Genomic DNA, 27,583 nt, shown 5'->3' on the forward strand with positions numbered 1-27,583 from the left:
TGTCTCTGGAACTCCCACTGATGACATGTTAGTCTTGAACCTGCCCTCTCAGCCTCCTGCTCTCCCCTCGTGGTTTCTTTATCTCTGCCTATTTGTGGGATGAGCTGTTTCATCTGTTGATCTTCCACACTCCACTTCTGTTTCCAACTCCACTTCTGGTCTATCTTTTTCTTTTTAAGATTTATTTATTTATTTTTAGAGGGGGAGGGACAGAGGAGCAGAGAGAGTCTCAACCAGACTCCCCACTGAGTGCAGAGCCTCACGCAGGGCTCAATTACATGACCTTGAGATGATGACCATGAGACCATGACCTGAGCCAGAACCAAGAGTCAGACACGTTAACCAACTGAGCTACCAAGGCATCCTCAACAGGGTCTATCTTCTTTTTTCAAATCCTCTATTGGACTTTTTAAGTCATGGACCATGTTTCCTAAATTCAAAGCAGAAGTCCTTTTTTATGCTCCAATTTTATTCACTTGAGAGTTCTAATGTTTTTTATGAAAGATCTTACTTGGCACTTTTTATTGTCTCTATCTCAATGGGGGCTACCTGTTCCAGACAATCAGATAGGTTTTCCCCTCTCAGATTGCTAGTGCACTTGAGTTGTAACCTGTCTCTGCCTCATTATAAGCTTCGGGCAGTCCAGTTAAACTTTAAGATCTTTTGAACAATAGAAAGCCAGAAAATGGCAAATAGTTCACCCTTTGCCAAGACTTTCTGCTCCTGGATCTCCTAGCAGTATGTAACAGCTCTCTCCAAATCTCAGGAACTGGGAGCAACTCCACACACCCACATAACTGCCCTTACCCATGCCCTCCAGGGGCAGTTGGATGAGGCAGGCCTTCCCAAGGTGACAGAAAATTGGCTGGTGCAACATTTCCTAAAGAAAGTTAGGAACCAGTCAGGAAGATATATCAGCTAACCAGTCTGGAAGATACAAAATTCTAGACTTTGCCTCAGTCCTAAAGGACAAAGAAGACTTCCTCTCTACAACTGGTAAACTCTTTTCCCAAATAGAACCAAATCCTGGACCTGCTCTTTCCTTATAAGTGAAATCTAAGATGCCTCCAGGGTTTACCTGGAGACCTTGCTCCTCCTCATTGATCTCTCATGCTACAGACTAAAACAGGAGGGAATGAGAGCCAGGGCCATATGCTCTGGTTGCTGTGTTCCCAGAATTTCCTCAAAACATACTTACTGAGCACTCATGTGCTGCCAGTGGGACATGTTGAAATGGAACCGTCAGAGGCATTCATAGCTTTATCTGGAACACAATATTTCATGTTTGTTTTAAAAGGTTGTTAAAATTACGGTTAAAGAACTGAATAGTTCTAGACAATCTGTGAAAGATAAATAACACAGGAAGAGCAAAGCTAGAAATATTCTTGTGTTGCATAAAATGTGCAAAATTTGATTGATAATATGCATTTAAGGGGTAAAATCATGAAGGACATTTTAGAATGACTTTTTTCTGCTTGAGTGGGCTTCAGAGCCGACAGAGCAAATTCACTAGTACCTCATAGATTCCCAAGAGAATTTGTGATATAATACCTATTATTATCATTCCCTTAACTCTGATGAGTCCACAGTCTAGGTTAGGTTAAATGATTTGCCAAATAAAAAATAAATAAATAGTGAAACCTAAATCTTCCAAAAGCCAACTCCAGTATACCATGAAAATTCCTACCATACGATCCCCAATAACACTGAATAGTGATAGCATAGCAAAATGCTAACTTTAATCTCCTAAAGCAATGGTTCAGTTTCTGCACTGTAACAAATTGATAAATATATTTTAGCAGAGAATGCATTAACTTTCTAGTCCAGAGACAGATTTACAAGCAGATTCTCTTTCCTCTGAATAACTGTGACTGTATACAAAGTTAGACAATGTAAGTACAGAAAACACACCAGCTTTCATGTCACCTTCCAGCTCCTACGATCTAGTAGGGAAAAATGAGGAGGGATCACTACCGTGGAAGGAAACTGGGAATTACTGTCACTTGTCTTTCTGAGAGAAGTGTACTTATAGATGGTAGAAAAGGATGTAGAGTTCCTCTGGAATCTTATGTGTCCTAACAGATTGGGCCTTTTTCTCTTCCAGCAGGGGAGGAACAATGTTCTCATCAACAGGTGTCAACCAGGGATCCCTGGGTGGCACAGTGGTTTAGCGCCTGCCTTTGGCCCAGGGCGCGATCCTGGAGACCCGGGATCGAGTCCCACGTCCACGTTGGGCTCCCGGTGCATGGAGCCTGCTTCTCCCTCTGCCTGTGTCTCTGCCTCTCTCTCTCTGTGTGACTATCATTAAAAAAAAAAAAAAAAAAAACAGGTGTCAACCACATAGTATTAGCACACGGACCGGGTAAGGGTCCTGTTGGCATTTGATCCTCTCCAGGTATAGGGCCAGTTGGCTAGTGTTGACACCTATCAGGGGTTGCCAGGCATTCAACAGTGGAGCTGCCAACACACGAGTAATTCAACCATCCTTTAAGTATCCACAACTAACCATGTAAGTATGAAGAACTAACCTATGTGTATATCCAATTCATGTTTAAAATGGTGTCATAAGCAAATTGTATCAGTACATATTATATTTAAGTCCAATAGGTTTACCCAATTAAAGGACAGTCCCGTTAGCCAGGTCATAGTGTTATTTTTAATTGAGGGTCCTAGTCCCCAAAAGGCTTTTGTTTCAGAGAACTAATTTACATACTAAGTATACATAAATACATATCCAGCCTTAGGTTCTGCACTACAAGGGTTTCTCAGCTACTGCATAGTCACTACTTTTCTTTAACTCTTACCTTCTTTTCTTTCTCAGCTTCATCATTCCCTAGGTGCTTTCCTATTTGAGCGCTTCATTTCTAGAAGCATATTATTATTTTCACAACTCCAGATACCACATTTATGGTAAACTATTTCTAATTCTAATTTCAATTAAGTCTTTTTAAAAAATTCATACTCATGCTATTAATTGCCTTAGTTTTTTCAAAAGAAAAAGTCATTGCACACATCCTATTTCATATGAGTTTCTCATTTCTGAGGGAACTTCTCTAAAACACTCACAACACACAGGTACAGGACCCCTGAAAGCCAGCAGGTTGAGAATAGATGAGGTAGGTTAACTTACTGCCCCTCTGATTACTTCTAAAGCGACCATTGCTTCTACATTTGATACTACACTGAGCCTGCAGTAAGGAACAGATCACAGTGGGGGAAATGGAAATGGTTATATTTTGCTGGTGAGGCAGTTTTTCTACAGACTTAACAAAAGGGCCTAGAATCTACAGAAAAGATAGTCCCTAGGCTGATCAAACTATTCTTATATAGACCCACTATAGGAAATTGAGTGAGAAAAAGAAACTTTCTTAAGTTGTCTGTTCTAAAACCTCAAAAATAAATACTTTTTAAGTGCCTTAGGTTTCAGTTCCTTCTTTTCTTAGGTATAAACATAATGTAATGTATTCAAACTTTATTCTTTTTTTAAAATTAAAAAAAAATAATTTGTTCATTTTAATTCCAGTATAATTAACAGTGTTATAGTAGCTTCAGGGGTACAATATCATGATTCAACACTTCCATACAACACTCCGTGTTCATCATACAAGTGCACCCCTTAGTCCTCATTACCTGTTTAACTCATCTCCCCACCCACATCCCCTCTGCTAACCATTAATTTGTTTTCTGTAGTTAAGAGTCTATTTCTTGCTTTGCCTCTATTTTCCCCCATGATCATTTGTTTTGTTTCTTAAATTCCACATATGAGTGAAAACATGTGATATTTGTCTCTCTCTGACTGACTTATTTTACTTAGCATTAAACCTTCTAGATCCATTCATGTTGTTGCAAATGGCAAGGTTTCATTCTTTTTTACAATCAAGTAATATTCCATTACATATAGACTCACATTTTCTTTACCCATTCATCTTTTGATGGACATGTGGATTGTCTACATAGCTTAGCTGTAGTAAATAATGCCGCAATGAACACAGGGGTGCATATAGCTTTTCACATTAGTGTTTTGTATTCTTTGAGTAAACCCAGTAGTGGGATTGAGTAAACCCAGTAGTGGGATTATTAGATCATATGGTAATTCTATTTTTAATTTTTTGAGGAACCTCTATACTGTTTTTCATAGTGACTGCACCAGTTTATATGCTCACCAACAATGCACAAGGACTTCAATTTCCCCACATCCTCCCCAACACTTGTTCTTTCTTGTGTTTTTTATTTTAGTCATTCTAAATGGTATAAAGTGATATCTTATTATGGTTTGGATTTTCATTTCCCTGATTAGTGATGCTGAGCATCTTTTCATGTGTCTGTTGGACATCAGTATGCTTTCTTTAGAGAAATGTGTGTTCATGTCTTCTGCCCATTTTTTCATTGGATTATTTGTCTTTGGAGTATTGAGTTGTGTAAGTTCTTTATATATTTTGAATATTAACCCTTTATAGAATATGTCATTTGCAAATATCATCTCCTATTTAGTAGGTTGTCTTATTTCATCAATTGTTGCCTTTGCTGTGCAGAAACTTTTTATTTTGATATAGTCCCAATAGTTTATTTTTGTTTTTGTTTCTTTTGTCACAGGAGACATATCTGCAAAAATATTGCTATGGCCAACATCAGAGAAGTTACTACCTGTGCTCTGTTCTAGGACTTTTACGGTTTCAGGGCTCACATTTAGGTCTTTAATACTTTTTTACTTTATTTTTGTGTAGGGTGTAAGACAGTGGTTTAGTTTCATTCCTTTGTATGTTGTTATCCAGTTTTCCCAGCACCTGTTGTTGAAGAGACTTTTTCCCTTTGTATATTTTTGCCTTTTTTGTCAAAGATTAGCTGACCATGTAATCATGCATTTATTTATAGGCTCTGTATTCTGCTTTATTGATCTATATGTCTATTTTTGTGCCAAGACCATACAGTTTTGATGACTACAACTTTGTGGTATGTCTTGAAATCTGGGTTTGTGATAGTTTGTTCTATCACAATCAGTTTTGTTCTTCTTTTTCCACATTATTTTGGCTATTTGGTGCCTTTTGTGGTTCCATACAGATTTTAGAATTATTTGTTATAGGTCTGTTGGTATTTTGATAGGAATTGCATGGAATCTGTAGATATCTTTGGGTGGTATAGACATGTTAACAATATTTGTTTTTCTAATTAGTTCCTTATTTCATGGTCTATTTTATTCCATATGTTATCTTTTTACTTTTTTACATCTTGTTACTTAACTTCTTACAAATTTTTTTTTCTGTTTTTTCTATCAGTGGGTAACAATTGTTTATAAAATGAGAAGAGGAGACTAAATGCTTATGTAGTCTGTATTCTACAGATGTATAAAATACACCACTGTATAAAAATAGAAATCTATGTATGGTGCTCATATAATCCTAAGTAAATATTAAGAGATTTTGAAGAATTTTTTATCATACATATTCCTACATTGATCTAACATTTAATATTTCTCAAAGTCATTAAAATTTTTTTCCATTGCAAAAGTGAGGTAAGGCAGATGTTAAACTTAATTTAAAAAGGCAAAGGCAGAGACAGTGGTCAAACTTAAAGTCCTAAAATTAGACAGAAATAAAATAGCACTTGAGTTCCTGTCTCTTTACATCAATGTCCTTGTACAAATATTGAATAAAAAAACATACTGGTCATCTTAAATTACTAGAGGTCACAGTGCCCTTACAGATAGGGCTGACCAAAAGGTAAACTGGCAAATAGGAAAAAAGGTTCAGTTATTCTTTGGGGATCTTCCCAGGTCTGGTCACATCCCCAGATCTTTTATTAAGCCATTCCCTTTCTATTTTTTTTAAGATTTTATTTATTCATGAGAGACATAGAAAGAGGCGGAGACACAGGCAGAAGGAGAAGCAGGCTTCCCACAGGAAGCCTGATGTGGGATTCAATCCCAGGAACCCAGGATCATGACCTGAGCCAAAGGCAGACGCTCGACCACTGAGCCACCCAGGTGCCTCTCCCTTTCTGTTTTCTAAAGTGCAGTGGAAAGCCCTCATGTCTGTAGCCACTAACTTTGTTCCTTGGTCTGAAGGCTTTGTCCTATGCCAATCTCTGCTTCCTTCATGGTTTCTCCTTATCTCCATCAAGACAGTTCCAAACCCCCAGGCAAGGACTCTGCCCCATTCCCAAGCTCCCAGGCCTGAGGCATTGTGCATCAACCTGAAAAAAAACAGCTTATATTTGCTGACAGACCAATGATCCATCTTTCTTTCCCCAGTAACACTATGTGCTTTTTGGCGAGGGTTCATTTGGAGATAATGCCTCGCTTTTCAAATTCCCAAAGGGGAATTTTCAAGTAATATGATAAGGCAGCACCAAGGCAACACCAAGGCAGCCCAGTTTGCCCAATATCAGGGCCAGATGATTCCCTTGCATCCTAGACTGCCTCACCCTCCTCAGACAGGTAGAGGGGACTTTGCCTTAATGTACATACCTACCAAGGTGCTAGGAACATGACCTTCTGGGAAGAGGATGCTCCCTCTCTGCCAGCATTTCCTGGTAAGGTTAAATCCTTTATAGGTTTTCCATTTGCCCCTCCAGACTCTCTTAATGTGAGTGTGGTAAATAATTGTGTACCACAACCCCACTTCCACAGAGTGCCACCTTACCTCTACATGCATCACCAATAGCAATCATATATATCTCAGAGCATTAAAAAGGGGGAAGGGACAGACTTAATGTGTCATTTTATTGGCACAGAAATCCTTTCCGTATTAATATGTGTTTTTCAATATACACTTATAGAAATTTAAAAAAACAAATATAGAAATTAAATGGGAAGCTAATTGAAGTCAGTTGTTATAAAAATATGGTTGGTGTGAGCATGGCAACATTTACCTCATGAGGTGAGGGGTTTTTATATGCCTGACTTATTTACCTGATCCCAGAACAGCAAATCCATAAGTTCCTAGTTTTAGACAACATCAATAAATGTAAATATGCAAATCTAAAGAGATGATTTATTCTGAAAATCTAATAGATTTAGCACATAGTTTACCTCTGTCGATTGATTCCAAAGCTACTAAATTTAATATACATTTTCATCTGTGTCAACTGATTGATCACTATTTTTTAAGAACAGGTGTACCAGGGAATATTACCAACCTATGATGCTGTTAGCCTATTGGACAAACACAGATCCTACTGCACAACGTTCATGAGGCACCTTTCTCTGAAACACAAAAGAGGCCAAGGTCAGCCTTGGACTAAATATGGTTGTTCATATATCCTTTATAAAAAAAATAAAAAAAATATATTCTGTACTTTGTCCTAGCTTTTGTATATTAACAGTTCTAAAGGTTTAAAGTGGTTCTGAGCTCTACTCAGGAAACATAAGGAGTTCAGAAATAAAGAAAGACACTGTACATCCATCCACAGAGTGACAGGTCATCAGCTCTCTTTTCAAGTTCACCAGATATTCTAATCAATTAATTAAATCATTGGAAACCAGCACACCTATTGCAATTAACACTGCATTTTGCCATGTGCCATATACCATGCCACAACATTTGCCATTTACTCTTTGTTTTTAAACACAACTGTGCTGGCCTACAGAATCAAGAAGACCTGACTTCATGGCTCCACTAAGTCATTTATTGAATATAGAACCTGAAAAGGTCATTTAGCCTCTAAAATTCTTAGTTTATTTGTATGTAAAATCAACCTAATATAAAACTTACCTTATAGAGAGAGGATTAAATAGACTTATTACAGTGTCTGGACAAATACAAATGTTAATAATTATTACTAAATAGTTCAATTATCCTGACTCTACTCACTTTCTCCATAGGAGTGGGTATTTCGTCTTCCTTGGTGGTAGGCACTATAATCCTCTTCTTAGATTATTTGCAAAAGTGAACATTAACAGGTAAGCTCATATTATCCATAGATTTCAACTAGAATATTCTTCCTTCCTTTTTACCCAGCCCATTTTTTTTTTTGCTTGCATATTATGTTCTATAATTCTATCCTTTGGGGTTGAATTTTTCCATGCATGATCTCAGCCAAAGGTGATTTTTTTTATAATGTTGAATCAAATTCACTCTGTCTACTTTTGAATTAGAAGCAGATGAAAGTAACTTATTTTATTTTTCTGCCTGAAAGAAACATAGGGCTGTTTTTGTGCCCAGATAATTCACTAATAGCTGAAAGTATCCAAATATCTCATCTTCACTCAGGAAGTCTCCTGGCTAATTATGAAAATATTAATTAAGTTAGGGGCAATTGAAAAAAGTTACTTTTGAACCTGCTCAATGTGAGCTAGTATTAAGTTACTACTGTATTTGTGTGGAGTCAGGTTTCAGAAACATCTGGGAAAAGATTCCCATCAAATATAACTATGGCTTTATGATCTTCTTTCTCTAGGGAAAGAGATAGGTATTCTACTGTCAGTGAGCACACTTGATCTTTGGAAATTACTCAAAAGTTAAATTTGTCCAAAACAATTCAAAACTAGGCCAACATTCTTTCATAATACGTTGGTCTGTGTTCTGGAGATTGTCCATTTGCCCCTGTGGACCCACTTGTCCAATATTCCTACCTTGCTCTGTACCCAGGGAGGCTGACCATTCCGGACAGCATCCATGGATTCATTTGTCCTAGGGCTTTTAGTTGGTTTCAGCCAAAGTGCAGCATAAGTACAAGCTTAGAGGATGAGAAGAACATGAATTTGGGGATGTATTCCCTGTTCTATTTACGCTAGGTTGCTGTAGGCTGCTTGCATCCCTCTACCAAAGGCTCCTGTTCTGATCCTTTTCCATATAGTTACTCTATGTGGTCCTGGATAGTCATGCCCTCATCTCACTCCTGTTCCCCTTTTACGCCTTGGGGTATAATTTCCTGATGTTAATAGCTCAAGACACTGCACACCCCTTATTGGTTTCCTTAAACCTCACTCATGCTGTTAATTTGGTCTCTATATTAAACTTCTAAAATTATCCATTTTGACTGTGCCATAGGATACTTAGTGTTCAAAGCATTTAAGCCCATTCAGACTCTATTCCCTCTGCCTAGCATACCATTCCCTGCCTTACTTGCTTGCTTGAGAATACTCATTCATCCTTTGAGACATAGCATCAAAGACAGCTGTTCTATGAAGCCTTTCCCTCTAGTCCTCTAGACAGTGAGGCATGCCCTTCTCTAGGCTACAGTTTTGAGACAGGTAGCCTGGGTTCAATCCCTGGCTCTACCATACTGGTTGTATGATATGACACTCTTTGGGGCCTCAAATTTTTCATTTATAAAAAAGAAACAAATAATAATGTCTTCTTCATAGGATTGTTACAAGAGTTAAATTAGTTAATACTTTTAATGTTCTCAAACACTACCTAGAACATTTGAATCAATAAACATTATTATTGCTGTGATTGTTATTATTACTCTGAATCTATATCATTAGGCTGTTCATGCTACTTATCTTGATCTCCCCGGCCTTGGCCTAGGACTAGTGCATTTCAGTTAAGTGTTTACTGAATCTTGGAAACAATGGGTCTTAGAGTGAACATTCTCTTCTCTGGGCGGCTTTTCATTTCCAAGGAGGGGGGACACTGAATGCTGCGTGTAGTTATAAAATTCCATTTCAACTTTCTTACGGAGTTGCATTTCAAAAGAAGTAAAGAACTTGGACATTGGAATTATATATACTTTGGATTCTCTGGGAAACCCTTTCAGGTTAAAAAGTTATAACAAATGAAATGACATGTAAAAAAAAAAAAAAAGCTTCCAGAATTTCCAGTATATGATACTATGCTTTAGAAATGCACACAGGGTTGAAGAGAATCCAGGATATACAGCACTTCAAAGGAACCAACATAGGGTTGGTTGAGAGAATGCCTAAGACTGCTGGTTCTCCAGAAGCCAACTTTTTTTAGGAAAATGACTGGTACCCTATCCATTGTCTGAAATGAGAAAAATCTGAGAATCACGTCTACTCCTTAGAGGTTACTGCAGGTCACAAGCTGGTCTGCAACAGACAAAACCCATTCACAGGAAATTAATTTGCTGGACAATGTAACAAATTGATTATTGAAGTGAAAACTAAATGTTCAGGTAAGTGAACTATGCCCATAAATTGAAGCCAAATGAGATTCTCAAATCTACATTAGATCCTGTATTCCATTTCTGGGATATTTATATCCCCACACAGATTTTCTTAGGCCCTTTGTTTCATGTCTAGACACATCCACCAAAATAGCCCTGGTTGTCCAGAAATCAAGTCCAGCCCTTCCTATGAAAGGAAAATTTTAAAGTATGAAGAGAAAGAATGAATAGAAGTTAATTACATACTGTTTCCTACCATTCGTGAGGTGATTCACTAGGAACTTTATATGCATTATTACATTCATTAATTATAATCACATTAACAATAATCTTATGAAGTGGCTTAATATAACTTTCACTACACAAATGAAGAAACTGAGGCCCAAGGATAAGTAATTTGCTCTGGGCCACACAACTAATAAGCTCTACTTTATTTTTATCGCCACTTACATTATTTTTATCTGATCAGAAGTTTCCAACCACAGGCAACACCTTCCTTCCTACCCCCAAGGAACATTTGGAAATGTGTGAAGCATTTCTGTTTTACATACATTTGCCTGAGTTCTTATGGTTGTTAGTGTGTGGCCATGGATGCCACACACCCTGCAAAGTGTGGGAGAGCTCTGCACAGAAAAAAAAATTAATCTTCCTCAAGTGCTTACACATACTATTTGAAAAGGACAGTGATTCTATTCTAGAGGTAGATGATTTCTGTCTAACAAATAAACTATTAATTAAGAAATAGTTCATTTGTCTGAGTTTATTTTAATCAAATATATCTATCCCCATTGTTAAGAATATTTGAACCTAGACACAGTGATTGAGTATAATTACAGCTCAAAGTACAGATATTTGACCAACTAGACAGCCTGTGCTTACTGGTCTCAGATCAAACTCCAATTTTCATTGAATTGTTTTTAAACAACTGAAAACAAGAGGATCTCACAAAATCTTTAGTTAGTAGTCACTGCTAGAATTGTTCCAGTGAGCCTGGTGAGGCTGACAAGTTAATGTATTTCTGTTAACAAAACCATCATATTTTAATACAAATTATCAGTAAATAATCTTGTATAGAAACTACAATTTGAAGTTTCAGCAAATACACCACGACCTTCGTATCACAAAATGCTGCCTTCCAAAACCATCACTCTGAAGCTGACACATGCATTCCAGTAATGTGTCTCTATTATTTCAAATACATTCGCCATTCCTCTCTGCAAATGTTTCCAGAACCTAGGTACGTTCCTTTCAATACCTTCAAATGTGTACTCTGTGAGGAGTTGTCTGGCTTATGTCTGGAGTCAACTCTTAGTCCATAATATTCCATTTGATTGAATTAGACAAAAATACATCAGTCACATCTCATGACAGGATAGAGATGACAAGGTAGAAAAAAATCTGCAAAAAGATGAATGACCTTCTTGATAACAATATTCTTTGTTAAAATTTAAGTGTGACTATATTTCTCAAGCTGACAGCCCCATGTGCCTCAAAAAACTAAAACTGAGGACCCCATCCAAAGTGGAGCTCCAAAAATGTGGCAAACTTCATTAGAATGGATACACAGGATAATGTTCATTTAAACATTTACCTTCTATTGTATCTCTACAGAAATTAATTTTATTATGTTACCTTCACACTTTGTATCTATTCACACAATTTGCTTTGTCACCTTATTTGCTTCTTATTTTGGGGTACACATTTTATTCCCTGAATAAATAGCCTTGAAGAACAAAGCAGTCCCCTCACTCAGATCAAGTGGAATGATGTGCACGTTGGAAGCAGCATCAACAACATGACAGACTAGAGAGGCAGAGCCATCGGGTTAAGCACTGCTGAAGACTCCAATCTAGAACAGGAAACTTGTAGGGACAGATGACTTCTCTTTTTTTTAGTTCATCAACCTGTCACACTGCTTGTATAAGCTTAGACTACCACACAATGAGGGGGCAAATGCCTCTTAAATGTAGTAAAGGAGCCAGACAAATGGAGCAGTGAACAAACACAGAATGGGCAGACAGGAAGCCTCTGTTCTGGGCTACTCTGCAAATTCCCAGTTGTGTAGCTTTGGGCAAATCCTTTGACATTTCTGAGCCTAAGCATCCTCAGTGTAAAATAAAGACTTTCAGCTTGTTAATACCCATCATTCTTTTCACTTACATGTTGTATTGTTTTAAAGAATCAGAAGGAAAATGATCTCCTATAAAAGATATAGAAGCTAGCAAATTCAGCAGCCTAACTGAAAGAATCTGTATTAGAGATGCCTACCAGCTTTAGGAGTCTAGATTCACAGCAGGAATTGATTTATTACATCACAACCCTTACAAATGGGGCCACTTCCTCGGCTCTTCTCATAAAGCATCTTATCCCTACTTCACTGTTCACCTTCCAATCAAACTTTAACATTTATTCCAACTGAAGTCAGAACTATTCCGAAATCAACCTAGTTACTCATTTCCTTCGAAGTTTTCACTTAAGGGGATTTCTTGACTTGTAGGAATAAGTCCCAGGATTTCCCAAACATGAAACCAGGCAGCCCTTCCTTTTGTCTAACATGGACGTCCTGCATCATGATTTTAAATCCTTTCCCTTTGGTTCCCTGACTCACTTTGAATAGAAACACATCAATGTTTTAGTCATTCTCTCAGACTTTATGATTCACTCTATAGATAAAGTGTCCTTGGGAGGAAACCAGAGGTCATTCTTGCTGTCAAAAAAAATCTTGGTCAATATTGAAATGAGAACTAATTTGATTTAATCTAAGTTGACAGGGGTAAAAAAAGCTCAGTACTGGAATAAATTCACCAATGATATCAGAATCAGGAGACTCCAACAACAAAAATACATCCCCAGTCTGAGGGCAGTTCTAAAGTATTTGGTAACCAGAGAGCACCAAGTAACAGATATAAGAATTCTATGTGGTTGTTTTCTATTTATGACTACAGAGAGTACCATTTCTTCAAATGCTACATTTTATAATCAATTACTGTTCTGGTGAAAAACACTTTTCTGTTTTGGGATTAACAAAAGTGCACTTAAAGGATCTAACAATAAAAAAAAACAACAAATTATCACATCAGTTTATAAATAATTCTATAGAGTTTATTTTATGTGGTCCTTTTTTAGAACAAAGGCAACATCCTTGCACTCCATCGTGGGTGGTTTATTATATTGTTGGCTTGGTTCCCATACTGTAAGTAAGGAAATGCTATTTAATGATAATTGACATTGTTATGGCAAATGTTTTGATTAGTATCATAATCAAGAATCTTGGTTACACAATTATCATTATTATTCCCGTTTCATCTTGATAACAAGATGGGTCACTTAGCGATCCCAGAGACCTTTGGACTTAACCATTGATTGCCTGGTGGTAAAATCAGAATTGTGAAAGTATGTGTTAGAACTTAGGCAACATGGTGATAGAGGGACCAACTTATCCCAGTTTGCCTTTGCAGTTTTATCACTGAAATTTTCACATCCTAGGAAATCTGTCACGCTCAGGCAAACTGGGACAGCAGCTCACCGTATGTGGTGGAGTTGGGACTAGGCTGTAGGACTCAGAAAACCTGGATCTGATCGGATTCTGTTGCCCACAACCTGATGGCATCTATCTGACCTTCAGTTTCCCATCTTTTATAATTTCATGTCTTTAAAAACATATTTCTATAGTAAAACACTTGTATCCTGAAAACTACAAAGTTATACACAAATATTAGATCTTTTCACTTTTATCTTATAAACCAGCAGCCTGAACAGATATGCCCATCTTCCTGAGAGCCGTGGACTGCACAGTTTCTGTTTAACATCTATTGATAATAGATCCTTTGGTTCATTGAGGTGATGCTTGGGGTGAGGTTTTGTTTTCACAGTTGTTAAGCTTACTTAATGCCCACAGAAAAGTTATTTTCTCTAATTAAATTTGAGCAGTTGCGTGGATCGTGGAGAAGAGTACTGAGTTAAGTTCCATCTCTATCATGTATTAGCAGCGTGGCTTGGGATGAATCATCTTTCTTAGTTTCCTGTCCTCATTTGAAAAACAGACAATAATTCCTGCAAAACATATCTCAGAGGGTTGTTTTGATCATGAAAGAGTGTATGTAAAAATGTAAAATACAGTGATATAAAAATAGGATGGAGGGATGCCTGGGTGGCTCAGCGGTTGAGTGTCTGCCTTTGGCTTAGGGTGTGATCCTGTGGTCCTGGGATTGAGTCTCACATCAGGCTCTCTGCATGGAGCCTGCTTCTCCCTCTGCCTATGACTCTAACTCTCTCTGTGTCTCTCATGAAAAAATAAATAAAAATTTTTTAAAAATAGGATGGAAAATGAATATTATTATTTATTTTACTATTTTTAAAATCATAGATATCAATCCCAGGATACATACTAGGAATCTGTCCTTCAACCAGAATATCATGACATTCAAATGTTCTAAGGAGGAATTATGAACTTATACAAACAAAGAATGATAAATCTGGAAAGAATCTTAGACACTATCTGGTCCAACTCTTGAAGTATAGGCATGACACTCTGATGCCCTGAAATTCAAAGTGAATGCAATCCATTTCCAGCTAATTAGAGGAGTAGTCACACTTGAACTCCAATCTCTTGACTCTGATTCAAATCTCTTTTATTACACCTCTTGGTTTCTCCTCCCAAAGCTTTAAAAGTCGATGTCAATTTTGTACCTGTGGCTATTTATTTTACACATTTTTATTTCATTCTCTCAGAAATATTAATACCTCTCAGTCTAAGAATCCATCAAGATGGTTGTGAAATAATTTATATACAAAAGGATTGGATATAAATCTTTAATTATTTGGTCAATAAGCAGTCTGTAATATAGAAAGAATCAAGTGTAAGGCTAGGATGGTCAGCATCTAGCCAGCCTTTCCATGTCCATATCCATGACTTACTACACTTTTTTCAAGTAAGACTCTAGGGTGGAGGAAGATAGAGGGAGGAATTGGGAAATGAGAAATAGATACAGGCTAAGCTGGATGCATAAGCATGAGAAACAAAGCAAATTATCTCTTGTGTACATATTTGAAATCTCACTCAGTCTGACTTGCCATAGAAGATGAAAAAGTACTCAAGAGAAACTGCATGGAGTTAGAAATAGAGTCTGCAGGAAGTTATGTTGAGGAGCTGGAGGAGAAAAGGAATGCCAGAACTCTGGGTAAACCTCTAGGGCAAAGTGCTCAGCAGATTGGAGCTAAATCAGCAGAGGAAGGGATTTCCATACTCGAACGGAGTAGAAAGCCTATAAAATATAAACACTGAGTCTTATTCTCAATTAGTAGGTACAAGGGGGTTGCTCTATGAATCTGCATTTCAGCGGTTGATTCATGGTTACAAGGTCCATGATCTATACTTTGAGCACCATGCTCTGGGTATTCTTTTAGTGTTTCCTTCACCCCAGCACCTCCAACCTCCTTCCATGCCTCAATAACACCTTTCACAAAGCCAAGACTCTAGACATGCTTTATTTGGAATCTAAAAGGGGAAAGGACAACTGGATGCTTCTCTGAAGATAGGATGAAGCCCAAACTCGGATCTCTATCTGGATGATCCAAACATGGTAGTCATCACATAAATGCTTACAGTATCCCAGGCACTATGCTAAAGGCCTTACACACAATCTATCTAGCTGAGCCTTATGATAACACTATAAGGGGTACAGCAGCAGCATTAGCTTCAGTTTATTTCAAAGGAAAACTAGTTTTTAAAAGGTAAAGCAATTTGCCCAAGGTTACACATCTATGAAGCAACAGAAATATGAGTCAAACCCAGCTCTCTTTGACTTCAAACTCCATGTTCTTAATCCCTGTATTTATTGCTTTTCACCTGTTATTTTTTAGGCAAGCCTTCCTCTCCCTTTAAAACTCAAATTCAGGTTTCACAGATTCCTGTCTCTCAGGAGCAATCTCTCCCCCAACTCTGTTGCCATCCATAACATTTTACATAACTCAATTGTGTTTGCATTATACTCACCAGTTTATACTCTGGTCTCTCCGGCTCAATTTGAGAGCTCCCGGAAGACAGGAGCTACATTTTATTCTGCTTTGCATCTCCTTGCCTAGCCGCCAGTATCAACACCATAAGTAACGGCTGAATTGAGCATTTAGATAATGCTATCTTTTTAAGGCAAAGTTTCTATGAAGTATTGTTGTTATTGTTGTTTTCAATGCCAAGCTGGCTTTGAAGATTATAAAGCTACAATTTGAAAGTGATGGAAATTAAGAGAGGATAATGATTAGAGGCATCTCCCCCCCACCACCATCCCATGAGAGCAAATTTAGAGGAACATTCTTGAAGTTTGAAAGGAAGTTCTTAACTGCAAATGAAGTAACATGTGGAATTTATTATGCCCATTATTTATATGAGCTGAAAGTAAAAATAGGAGCAGGAAGGGCTTAGATAAATTCAAAGATGAGAGCTGCATAACAAATTGTTAATAGCAAATTAGACTGGTTCAGGGCACATCCAGAATTTTTTCATGAAGGAAAACTGTCCTCTTCCTCCTCAAAGGTCCTTTAGTTCCAATATTGAGAGCTGAATGAGGAGTTAATAGGAATTAGTCAGATTTAATTGGCTGCTTCCATCTACACACACACACACACACACACACACACTTTACTTTTTTACTTGTATTTTGATCCCCTCATATGTTGAGCAAGAATTGGGCACTAGGGCTAAGACACTAAATCAAGCTGTTCCTAGTTCACAATTGACACTCCATAAATATTATAGAACAATAAGCTAGAGGACATAAAATGTGGTTACTTTTCCAGTGGACCACAGAGGACATTTCCAAAAACATAGTAGGACTCACATGATTTGACACCAGTGCTATAAATCACTAGAGTGGTTTGTTCAAAACTTCTTGATCAAACTAAGGCATCCAGGATGACTAAAAAAGAAAACACTGGGGCACCTGGGCGGCTCAGTGGTTGAGCATCTGCCTTTGGCTCAGGTTGTGATCCCAGGGTCCTGGGATGGAGTCCCACATCGGGCTCCATGCAAGGAGCCTGCTTCTCCCTCTGCCTGTGTCTCTGCCTCTCTCTCTGTGTCTGTCATGAAGAAATAAATAAAATCTTTAAAAAATAAGAATAAAATAATAATAAAGAAAACACGGATCATAGTAATCAAGTTCAATTTACCGATATTACAGGATCATTCCCTAAGAATTTCCTAGTATCGACATGATTGGGCATAGGTCACTAAGAAGACTGTAAGTCTTGAAGGTCTAACAAAAGTATTTTGAGTGTCCCTTTTCCCTCCCATCTGAGTCTCTATGAACCCTTCCACCAAAGGTACACCATTTTATTTCAGAAAGAAGTAGGGACATAGCACACTCTCCCTGGATGGTCCTTCCTGGTTACTTTGTTATTGACTACGGAACAAATTATTCTTAATAAAACACTTATTTATTAGACTTCCATATATGTACTTAGTATTAGCTATTTCATCGAGAGAGGCTCTTGTGTTATGTATCATATCCATTTCTCCCAAAATCTTATTATTGCATGTAATTTTACTTCCCTCCAGAACTAGCAGTAAAGCTGGTTAAGTTGCAATTACCAATACAACTGCAATATAAAATTAGATGTGTATTTCCACAGGCCCTTCTCATTTTGCCCAACTCTCTGTGGGCATGGATAGCACAAAGTTAAAATGCTTAAGATCAAGGTAATCAGATCATCACTAACTAAGTAAAATGTAGTTGCCTATACAAGGTAATTCTGCTCCACCTGTGAAGAATGAAGAACCTGTAAGCAGTGCTACTGCCTGCTGTCCCTGTTGAGTTATTAGCAGCAAAAGAAAGAACCCTTGCCCTTGGCACATAAGCTATCACACTTGAAATAGATTTTTCCAAAAGTGCAATCTGATCATCCTTGCTGAATGTCTGTAAACTCAGAATTATCGTTGGAGTTCCAAGGTGGACTGAGATTTCTAGAAATAAAAGGCCCATGAGAATGGGGACATGTACATGCATGCACACGCACACACATACACACACACTCCTTAGGGATTTTCAGTGTGACCAGAGAAAGGGGAAGGCTGTCTGCTTTCATCAGTGATGGGTTATGAAGTATTTACAGAGCCTTTAAGATGTAACTTATGCTGTCCTGGGCATTGTGGGAGGAGAGGAATAGTAGAAAAATGGATAGCACCATTCCTAACCCAAAAAGGTACACAGAATTTGTAAGAGAGGCAAGGCAAGGCACAATTACTAAATAAGATGACTTGTAACAAATGCTGGTATGAGTCATATCCATACAAATTCAATTCAGCAAAACTTTATTGCATCTCCTAAAGTCAAGGCCAAGGCCCCCTGTCAGCTGTCTCAGGAGATAAAAGGAGCAAGGTTCGATTATATTGTAAAGAAGGGAAGGAAGATTCGGGAAATCATATCATTTGGGGCCTGAGACAAAGCCTTCTGCTCAGCACCTCAGCCCGCTAACTGATGGAATGGGTATAACAGTTTCCCAGGCAAATAGCAGCACCTCCGTTTTGCAGATGAAGAACCTGAGATTCAGAGTACCTGATCCAGTATCTTCCATGCAGCTAGAGCCAGGATTCTATCCAGGGAGTCCCATGTAGAGTTGCTCCTCACGCTAGACTACCACTGAACTTGCAAGTCAGGCCAGAGGTGACCAAAGGCTGGCCCAGAGATGGTCTGCGATACCCCATCACCGGTTACTTGGCAAAATGGAAAACACAAAGCCAATATTGTGAGTTTTCCATAAATATACATGGATTAAGTTGAAGGGACTGTGTATATAGATGAAGTTTTCTCCTTTCTCCTTTTTGCGCTATTAAACATCCATTTAGAACATGATACTGCCAGCGGATGGCAGCTGTTGTTACTTTCCAAACTCCTTTTGTTCTAGAAAAGTAAACTCAAAACTGGAACTCTGTGTCAGTTCCTGCTGCACTGTTTTGAATTTTTCTTTTGCACGGTGTTTGAAACCTAAAATCTGGGAAGTACTCATTGAACAGACAATTTTGGGGTCAGTCTGTGCACACAGTTTGATGATATGAAAAATGCTACCAATTTTCAGCAGATTTTTAAAAGGACGAACAAAATTCTGGAAGCTCTATACCATTTCTTTTTTTTAGTTATGCCATTTCCCTGGCTTTAGCCCTATACTCTTTTCTGACTCTCTTCCCTCCACATTTTTTTAAGCAAATTGCTCAAACCACAGGAAAATACCCCATTTTGTTACTCCCTAGAACCTACTCCCCTTTACACATCTTACATGATGTGAGGAATGAAAGTCACTTAAGTGAAAATAAGACAAAACTGTTGGTGAAGCACACCAACGGGAAAGGGCTGTTCCTCCAAGTGAGTTTATTTTTTCTACTTTAATGGATAAACACAGCCCCCTCCACTTCAGTTTGCCTTCCTGATGATATAAGGCAGCATGGTGGCCTCCTGCCTCAATGTCCACAGTTCGTTCTGTCCTCACTTCTCCCAAAACATGTATCAGGCGGGATAGAGAAAGGAAGCTTCATATATCAACAATGGGGAAGAAAGGAATCTCATGTTAGTGGCATTCGCCATGTGGGTCTGGCTAATAACAAAAACAGGACAGTGACAGGAATGGTGGTAGTGAGCTGCAGATGAGAAAAGTTTATTGCTCAGCCAGAGAGGCAAGGACCTGGACTTTTCTGATGTTGTGTCTTTTACGCCAATGGCATGTTTCCCTCTCCCAAACTCAAAACTTTGGATAGATCCCTAACAAGGACAAAGAGTTACTTGCGGTTATGTGTCATCTTGGTAATGGCAGTGAAGTTGCAGAACTGGTATTCCCGGGTCCCAGCCCTCCTGAACTTGAGGCAACACCAGGACAATTCAATCCAACATTTGCCAGGCACCTCAGACGTGCAGCCCCAGTGAGGCAGAGGCTCGGAGCTAGTTAAGGGGAAAGATCTTGCTTATTTGCCTTTGTATTCCCCACTTCTAACATGGTTCTGGTGCCTAGTAGGCTCACAGGAACTTCTAGATAGTAGATAGATAGATGATCGATCGATCGATAGATAGATGATAGATACAATAGGTTTTCAATAAATACGCATGAAATAAAGAACTGAATGTACTGTCTTAACCTAGTGCATTATTTGAAGGTTAAGATTATCAATCATGGGTGGAGGATGGGGTAACTGGGTGAAGGGCATGAGGGAGGGCTAGGATGTGATGAGCACTGGGTGTTATATCCAACTGATGATATATGCAACTCATGATGTACTGTATGTTGGTAAACTGAATTTAAATTAAAAATAAACATACTTTTGAATATGCAAAAAAGAATGAATCAATCGAAGTGTTCCTTTCTTTAGGAAAAGTTTTAATAGTGTCATGACTATTCAAGGTTCATTGTAGTCTATATGTCTGTCTCTGTCATCGCTCTCTCTCCGTCTCTTATCTGTGTAGGTACATCTGTATCTACCTACCTACCTACTTATCTGTCTCCAGGTCTTTCTCTCTCTCTCTCTCACTCCCTTCTTTTCCTCCCTCCTGTCTTTCTTTTTTGCTGACCTTTTCAGTGGCTTGAAAGAGTCATAACAGAGGAGTTTCAGGGGGAAAAAATAAATTCTTAGTGAAGGATAAGACCAATTCCTATATCCTGGCTTCACTTTTTTGCTCTTTCCATTTCTTTTCCAGCACCCAGCCCCAGCCCCCCTTAGTCCTCTGGCAGTAGAGCCATGGCCTCATAAGCACTGGGAATGCTCTGTGGTCCCAGTCATTTATTCTGTTCCTGAGATTCTCTGGGAAACCACCAGGAACAGAACACAAGGAAGGTGCTAGGGTTTACTCTGGAGGGCTTGAGAAATTGTCCGGCATAAAAGGAAAAGTCTAGGCAAAAATCACCCATGTCTTCTACTAAATGAGGCTTGTCATCACGTTCAAAGGACAAAGAGAGCCCTGTTTCATTTGCCATAGTTTCTTCAATTTGTTTCTTTTTTTTCCTTACATGCCGCTTTCTAGGTTGGCCAGGGTTGTTGAAGTAAAGAGAAGGTGCCACAGTTCAGCAACCTCTAATGTGAAAGTGAATGATTTTCGATTTTCCCTCGGTACGTGACACTCCTTACTGACTCCCGGGAGCACACCCTGTCATAGCCTGCTCACGCTTCCCACACCAGCCTCCCACTGACCTGTGACATCCCATAAGCCGCAGAAGGCGAGCCTCATAACCTGCAGCCTCACGGTGCATAGGGCAGGCACCGCGGCCTCCTGCCAGCACCGGGCCGGAGCCAAGACCTCGCTCCCGGGTCCTGCCCGTACTGCACAGCACGGCAGATAGACACCTGCCCTGGCTTTACCACTTGCTCCTGCCTCCCTGGGATACACATTCTACCAGGAATAGCTCCTTTCTCGTAGCCTCATCTCCACTCTCTCTGCAGGACCTGTCACCCCCAAAGAAGCCCCACACCTGGCTCACAGTGTGAGCAGAGCTTCCCTGGAACATCTGCCTGCTTTTGCCCATCTCTTAAGCCCTCGATCCAACACCACCACTTCCATGAAGATGTGTTCGAATTGCAACAGTTGTAAATTCTCTCTCCCCATATCCTAAAGTGTTTTTTTGCTGTGAGCATCTGACAAATAAGCACTCAAACTGAATTCTGTCATTTGTAAAACAGGGCACATAATAATTACCAGTTATGAGGAAAAAATAAAATAACATATGAACACCTGGCATAGAGTGGGCAATCAATAAATCTTATTTTCATGTATTAGTATATTGCAAATTTTATTTTCATTATAGTTATATATATGTGTGTGTATATATATACAGCTTGTATATATATGTGTGTATATATACATATGTGTGTGTGTGTGTATATATATATATATATATATAGCTCGTCTACAATACAACATTAGCTCCCAGAGTGAAAATACCATCTTATTTATCTTTATAAATTGTTTAGCATAGTTCTTTTCATACAGCTTCTTTAAAATATCTATATTGAATGAATAAATTAGCTCTCTGCCTCAGTTTTTTCATCTGTAAAATGGGAATAGAAATAGTTTAGTTATTCCAAAGCATTACTATCAGAATAAGTTAAAATGCTACATGTAAAAACCTACTGAAAACTAAAAAGACCAAATGCTAGGCAAATATGAATTATTATTTGGTATATTTCTATAGTATATGGACACAAGTGAAACAACATTGCCCAATTTATCCAGTAGAGGGCAATGACACACACATGGATGATATTCAGATTCTTTGTAGGACTCCACAACCATAAATTAAAAAGTGAGAAACACTTTGGTATCACGCAAACGAAATAAAGTGCTTTTTCTGTACTTAGCTGCTTCTTTCATCTCTTTTACTGCTTTGTCTATACAATTTATATGTGTAGAAAGGACCTTCGACTCCATTGGGTATTTCCAGTGTGGTTCAGTGACCCAGTGTTGCTCTATTCAAACTTCCACTTGCCCATTTGTCCAGGGTGAGGAATGATCCTGGTCTAGCCAATGGGAAAAGAATGCTGTTTTCACTGGTTTTATTACCACGATCATGCATAAACGCATTTCCACAGGGCCAATGAGGGCTTGGTCCTAATCTGGAAAGCAGCCTGGAAGGGTTTCCACGCTGGGGGAGGGAACAGAGAAGGACTTGGACAAACAATGCTGACTATTGTTTCCTCAGCCTGCTTTGGCTCCCCCTCGTCTGCTCCATTAAGACACTGAACCCATTGACATTTTCTTAGGACAGGCTAAGTCTCCCGGAGATAAGGGAATGGCAGAGGGTGGTGGAGTGTGAGTGCAGGCACTAGAGTGTACACACCGCACGTGCTTCTATCCTCCACTCCGTTCTGAACTTCCTAACTGTCAAACAGAAAGATGGTTTGAAGATATATAGTATTTGTGGTATTCGCCCTTGAGGGATTCAACTATTGATAGGAGGCAGTAAGATATACCTTAGATTAACACAATCTGAATGTGAGTAGTCCTCTGTGTCAGGCACTGGGGTAGGGAAGGGCAGATGCTACAAAGACCAGAAGAGAGTTAGTTTATAGTCAGACCAGAGAGTAGAGGACCCATGTGAAAGCAACCAAAAATAAATAGATGCAAATGTGGTAATAATAAAAGTAACTACAGACAGTTATTTATAATGCTTATTTTCAAAGACATAAATTTGTTCTAACATTTGTTATATTATGGAATGATTTGAGCATTATGTGAATTTTCCATCTGATTATGTGCACGACACCTGCAGGAAACACTAAGTGAATGGAGAAAACTGCACCCAGATGAACTGAGCAGTGTAGGAATATCCAAAACGTACATGTATACACATGCGACTGCGCGCACACACACCTACCGAAACACCGCATCCTCTCCCTCAGCTCACTGTGTGGGTTCTGGGCCCCATGCACCATCTCTGATATTACAATGCTCCCTCAGCTTGCAACTCACTTTCTTCCATCAAGTTACAAACTGAACCCTTCTTTTTTCTAACGATTATTTTAGAGGGTGTGAAGGGGCAGAGGGAGAGAATATCCAAGCAGACATCTCTGCTGAGTACAAAGCCCAACATGGGGCTTGAGCCTACGACCCATAAGATCAGGACTTGAGCCAAAACCAAAAGTCAGATGCTCAACTGATTGAGCCACCCAAGTACCTCAAGCTAAATAAACCCTTCTGACCCTTACTTCTACCAACAAATTTTGGGTCTCACTCAAGACCAAGTGTGATATTTATTGCAGTATTTATGTATCTCTTAATCATTTTACATGTGTAGAATTGCTCTGCTATTTTCATTCAGTCTCTTTTTTGTCGTTTTTGTATTGATGTGTCACTTTAAGTTTGTATGTTGTGTCCCTAATCCCATTTTCCCTGTAAATCCTATGGCTTTCTTTGCTTGATTTTGTCCAGCACAGTGATTTTTAGGGGAATATATATAGCATTATTGAATAACTGACTCAATAGCAAGCTGTTGAGTGCATAAAGCAAGGAGCTCCTGGGGAAGAAGAGAAGAGGCCCAGGAATGGCCTTCCACAGAGACTAACATGGAAAATCACAGCAATATGGAAGAACACGAGTATCTCTTTCTTCCATTCTTTTCAACTTGCTTCATTAGAAGACCAACAACAAACAAACAAACAAACAAAAAAGATTAAATGGTTGTAAAAATTCACTTAATACAGCAGAGCAAATACATGAAAAATAACTTTTCAACATTAATCAGAGAGAAGACAAAGTACGTGTTGGTGTTAGGTAAGCTTACATGAGGCATGCCTTAAGTTCCATATAAAGCTATTCCAGAGCCAACCACATATTTGCCTCAGAGCCTCCTAGCCATCAATGCCCAGCTTTCTACTGGTCTGAGGTGATCCAGAGAGGATTTTGCGAAGCCTATGGTGCAATGTACAATATGGTAGCCACTAACCACATGCAACTATGACATGTGAAATGCAGTTAGTTCAAATGGCTAAGTGTAAGATAGACACTAAATTTCAAGGACCAGCTTACACACAAAAAAATAAATATCTCATTAATAGTTTTATAATTATTATACATTGAAATAATATTTTGTAATAGATCAAATACATTACTAAGATTTATTTTACTTGTTCCTTTTTGTTTTGTTTTCAACACAGCTACTAGAAAAGTTTAAATTACATGTGTGCCTCACATCTGTGGCTCCCACATTTCTTTCAGACATCCTCGATCCAGAATATATAGGCTACATATGATTATAGATGATCATCCATAACAACCGATTTTCTGAATAGTAGTGAGTTCAAACAATGCTTCTTGACAAATGTCTGTAGTGAGGATTTATATGTGGTTGCTGAGAGAAAGAGCCAGTTGTTTTAGCAATCAGCTAAAATGAGGGCAGCATTAATGTGCTTTTAGGAAAAGCAAGAAGCCTCATTCATTCACGAACCAAATAAAAGATTATACTACCTTTCTGGAAATGAGACCCAGGAAAAAACAAAGATTAATCCTCAGGAGATGGAATATAGGGTGTGTGTATTCAAACACTTGCCCAAGTCTGCGTGTGTTTGTGTGTATGTGTGTGTGCGTACATGCCCATGTATGTTTCCTTCTATGTGACCCATGTGTATTCTTGTATGTGCATCTCTGTGTGAATACCTACCTGTGTGTATGTGTGTGCATACACGTGTCCTTATGTGTGCCTGTGTGCACACTTGTGTGCGTGAGCTTTTATATGTATCTGTCTGTCTTATATGTGGCCATGTGTGTCTTATAAGTTTGCCTGTGTGCATATGTATATCCTTCTGTACATGTGTGAGCACACAGTGTGTTTCCTTGTGTGAGGTGTGTGCCTATGTGCATGTGCCTCTGTGTGTGCATATAACTTATATGTGGTATAGATTTTTTAAAAATTGGGTGGGAGGGAGAAGTAAATATAGAAAGATATACTCAGGGTCCAGAGGAAAAGATCAGATTTGGAACTCATCCTATGGATACTGACAAATTTCAAACCAGAAAATGCTAGGGAAATATTTTTTTTTTGATAGCTCATATTGGCTATAGTAATAAACCAACAACTGGACAGGAACACTTCTAATGAGGGAAGGGACATCTATAATTTTTAATAACTTCTTAAAAGTTAGATAACATGATGTTTAAAGGTGATATTCTTATACTTTATAGAATGCATATCCTTTTGCCTTAGGTATCTAAAACCCTGAAATGAAAGCTAGAACTATCCATTAGCATGTCAGTCCCACAGGAGGGTGGATTAATACATCATGCACTTAATCATTAAGTTTGGGTAGCCTCATTTTTTTTTCCCCTCCTTATCTGCAAAAGCATTTCATAAGCTTTGTTGTGTCATCTTGTGAGAAGGGCCTTAGGGTTCTCCTTCTTCTTTGACTGAAAAACAAACAAGACCCCCATGTGGTCATAAGCCTTGTCCTCCGCTTGCTAGAGTCAGAGCTAAAAACCGAACTCAGAGCTCAGAGCAGAGATAATGATTCAGAAATCTACCTACTTCTCTGCCCTAAATACATGTATGGACAGGAGGGATGAAGGGTTTCAGAGAATGGGAGGGATTTCCTGCCTCCTCTCCACTGCCACTCAATCACTTTTACCTCTGGCCAACTCCCTTCTTAATCCTCTTAATCTGGCCCATTTACACAAACACAAAGGGATGATGTCACCATACTTGTAGTTAGGGTATCTGTGCCTTTCAGCAAGGTTAACATCAAAGGATATACTTTTCATACCCATAGTCTTGAAAAGTGACTAATTTTAACTGCTCAGGTGCTTCCATATTAATGGGCTCTCCTACATCAGTAGGAGAAAGAAAAATCTTGATGGAGCCCCAGTAAATCTCAGGAATTCTGATCAATCTTCTAATTGTCATGTCCTTGCCTGGTTCTACATTGGAATGTTACCCAGGGCTTACAGAATATGAGTGACAAAAAGATCCAGTCTTCACAGACTTAAGTGAAATCATTTAAGTGTTAAACATGCCATTGACTATTTTAACTGTTAGATGAAAATAATCAGTCTAAACCATCTGACAAAAATACACATGGAATATCGCATGGGACCCAGTAGAGTAAGCCCTAGACTGAAGAAGGTAGATGATGTGAGGCTGTGAGGCACTGGACCTCATGACATATACACGCACATATACACGCACATACAAGCACATGACATATACAAGCACAGAGAGAGAGGTCCCACGCTGGATGAATCGCCAGACATGGATCTTCAAACTCATGGATGCCCCGATTTTAAAATGTCTGTAGTGGACAGCGAGTGGTGGACATGTTGAGTGAGAGACACCACGAGGGGCTGTCAAAGGGTTTTAAGTGACTTCATCAATTTCATTTTGTTTATTTACTTTTACTCCAGTAGCTGTGGTTGGTGGAATACCAGCGGGGGTGAAGTAGGAAGGTGTTAAGATATTCTAGACAGATGGCAGTCAAGAGTTTTCAAATCAATAGAGGTGATTATGGTGAAGAAGAGAGAGAGAGAAAAAAAAAAAAAAGTTGGAGCTCAGGCATGTAGGAGAGAAGACAGAAAGTGACAAGGTGACTCCAGAGTTTGCTAGCTGAGATGGCCGGCTATATGGTAGGGCTACCTGAAATGGAAAATATAGGGGGAGGACCAGAGTCCACAGGATGAGGAAGAGTTCTGTTTTGAATATTTTACATTTGTAGTGGTTTGGAACACCAGCAGGAGACATGTCCAGGAAGCCATGGGGTGTATGGTTCTGAAGCACGAGACACAGTTTAAAGCACATATACAGATTAATGAGTTATCAGCCAACTGAAATAGAAGAAATGATGAATATGGATGAGATTAATCCACAGAGCCGATCGATTAAGAAGAGCCATGACTGAGCTCCAGTCCAACTCTGGGAATCTCTACATTCCAGGCATTAGTGGAACAAAAAAGAAGCCCATGAAAGAGACAAAAGGGAAAAACAGAAACAGAAAGGAAGAACAGTTAGAGAAGAATCAGGAAAGCGCAGTGTCATGGAAGCCAGTGGAGTAGAAGGACCACAG

The 27,583-nt window shown here is 38.8% G+C and overlaps 2 long non-coding RNA genes across 22 annotated transcripts in view; one reads left to right on the forward strand and one right to left on the reverse strand.

Annotated features, from left to right (window-relative positions):
* Positions 1-27,583, reverse strand: part of LOC140636883 (uncharacterized) — a 126,707-nt gene that overhangs the window by 88,299 nt on the left and 10,825 nt on the right. For 17 of the 21 annotated variants that reach the window (XR_012034120.1, XR_012034123.1, XR_012034129.1 and 14 more), the window contains 2 exons: positions 7,135-7,201; positions 1,199-1,264 (listed from right to left, as the gene is read on the reverse strand). The exons of 2 other annotated variants lie outside the window; for them this stretch is intronic. This is a non-coding gene — a long non-coding RNA (uncharacterized lncRNA). The remainder of the gene's footprint in view (positions 1-1,198; positions 1,265-7,134; positions 7,202-27,583) is intronic. 2 more of the 21 variants (XR_012034122.1, XR_012034124.1) reach the window with 2 other exon arrangements.
* LOC140636885 (uncharacterized) lies at positions 5,520-7,292 on the forward strand. The gene is made up of 2 exons (XR_012034132.1): positions 5,520-6,528; positions 7,112-7,292. It is a non-coding gene; the product is annotated as an uncharacterized lncRNA (long non-coding RNA).

The sequence above is a fragment of the Canis lupus genome, chromosome 7 (genome assembly GCF_048164855.1).
Source record: "Canis lupus baileyi chromosome 7, mCanLup2.hap1, whole genome shotgun sequence".
Taxonomy (NCBI): domain Eukaryota; kingdom Metazoa; phylum Chordata; class Mammalia; order Carnivora; family Canidae; genus Canis; species Canis lupus.